The 2,009-nt window shown below is 53.0% G+C and overlaps 1 protein-coding gene across 1 annotated transcript in view; it reads right to left on the bottom strand.

Annotated features, from left to right (window-relative positions):
* Positions 1–542, bottom strand: part of CSUI_009324 (uncharacterized protein) — a 12,106-nt gene extending 11,564 nt beyond the window's left edge. Inside the window, exon 1 of the mRNA XM_068069440.1 lies at positions 1–542. This exon is cut by the window's left edge and continues 786 nt beyond it. The gene's annotated coding sequence lies outside the window, so the exon portion shown is untranslated.
* Positions 543–2,009: the final 1,467 nt, after the last annotated feature.

Consider the following 2,009-nt stretch of genomic DNA (forward strand, 5'->3'; position numbering starts at 1 on the left):
CGCCCAGCATCCAGGAGTAAAACGTGTGAGCCGCTGCCCAGGTGCCAGAAGGTGGATTGGATCTCACGGCTATACAGGCCCAGGACGGAGGACTCCCTATCGCTCTCCGTATAGGTTAGTGCTTCAGGCAGAAGCTCACTCGGTGGGGCACACATCCAGTTCAAAGAAAACTGAAGAACGTCGACCTACCAAGTGGAGACAGGCCCCACAATTGGCAGGAGTTTTCCGAGTGATATTGCTGGTTGGCCCATGCTGAGGACGAACTGGGTGACGGGACTACCTACGGCAGAGCCGGTTAGTGGGTCAATTGAAGATACTCCAAGGTATCACCTTCCTCCGAAAATCGCAAAAGATTACTCGTGCATTCTCGGAGCTTCTCGGATCGAGAGGAACCTACTCCGGACAGCTACGGCAAAGGAAGCGTCTTTGCAAGACAAGCTGTCCAGGGCGCCGCTCATAAAGACACCGCTGCACTCCACGTGTTGCAGGTGTTTTGAGTGTGCCTTGCACACCAGCAACAGCGAAAGTCGCGACCTTCTTGGAATAAGGACGGAACTGAACACGAACACAAGCGTCTGTTTCTTCGCTCCTCTTTCTCTGCAGCGCTCGGCGTCTGCTGAAGGTGCGGTGTATCGTTGGAGGGGGAAAGGCATGCGGCTTGGCGGGAGATTTGTAGTGGTGGGGGGTGTGGCAGGGGTTCAAGTTTTTCTTCAAATGGTTCTCCGATGATATTAAGCATTCCCGAACTCTGACGGTCCCTGCTTCTTGGCTTTCGCAGGAAAGCCTAAGGGCGATTGAGAGGAAAGAGATAGAGGGAAACGGGTGTGCTCGAGACCGGCGGAGTGACGAAGTATTCGGAAACTACTCCATCGCTCTGCTGGCGTTACACAGGCGCCGGTTACACTTAAGCTACATTTTCCTTGAGATCAAGTAGAAGTTCTGCAGATTGCAGAGGAAATTCGAGAGGGATCAGACAGCACGTACTGGAAGTCAAGGTGCGTTTAGCTAGTGCACCCCATACTCTACTTTCATGACAGCATTTCTTGTCACGGGGGTGGGTCATACGCGCGGATACAGTGTTTGTGAGGAGCTGCGGAAAAGCAGAAAGTGGGCCGAACACGGAGGGGAGTTTATAACGCCGATCGCAATGCACAACTGCGAAAAGGTCGCTATACCACTTTGTCAGGCAACGAGCAATCGACGGTGACAACAAGAACTAGAGGAAAACAAGTGCATTTATTTTCTCTCTCTCTACCCTCTAAATTCGTCTAGTCCACTGTCCACAGGGAGGTGGTACGCCCGCCTTCGATCAGCGCAGTCCATCTTCTCCCCGCCGTTCTTGACTATGAGAAGGCAACTAAAGAACTGAAGGATGAAGAAAGCCACAACGAGGATGCTCCAGTGCCTACGCGACATACCGACTGGTTCAGAAACCGTCTGAAGATCTCAGGGCTGACGGGTGATACCGATGTGAGAATAACAGTTGGATGGGGTCATCTTGGACACAGGATGCAAACGACTTGGTGAACTTCCGCGCCACACTGCATAACAGAGCTACGTCCCGAGAACTGTCGTGGGCCCGCGCGGGGAGCTGCTGCTCCACTGTGCCTAAGAAAGTAATCCATCTCTACTGGCAAGGTACCTTCGTCAAGATCAGAGTGCCGCGCTACGCTGAAGCAGAACGGGGCGTGAAAGACTTGACTGACGTTAGAATTCTTCTCATCCTGGCCTTGTTGCGGAGCTGTGCCAGTCTCTATTGACTCGTGGTGTATCCAGTTAAGCGAGGATCTCCTCGTGGACCCGAGGTCGGACAGACAGTTCTCTTCTTGGACCTCGGGCACTACGTCTAGCTGTGTTTCTTGGTAGCCAGGAGAGAAAGGGAAATGCCCGGCCATCAGAGGGATGCCTAACCCGTCATATACTGGGGAAGAAGATTTGAACGCAAGAGCAAATGCTGTCGCGGTGTCTAACCGTGTTGCAAGACCAACCTGGTGATATGCCCGCCAAAG

The sequence above is a fragment of the Cystoisospora suis genome (assembly GCF_002600585.1).
Source record: "Cystoisospora suis strain Wien I chromosome Unknown contig_5535, whole genome shotgun sequence".
Taxonomy (NCBI): Eukaryota; Apicomplexa; class Conoidasida; order Eucoccidiorida; family Sarcocystidae; genus Cystoisospora; species Cystoisospora suis.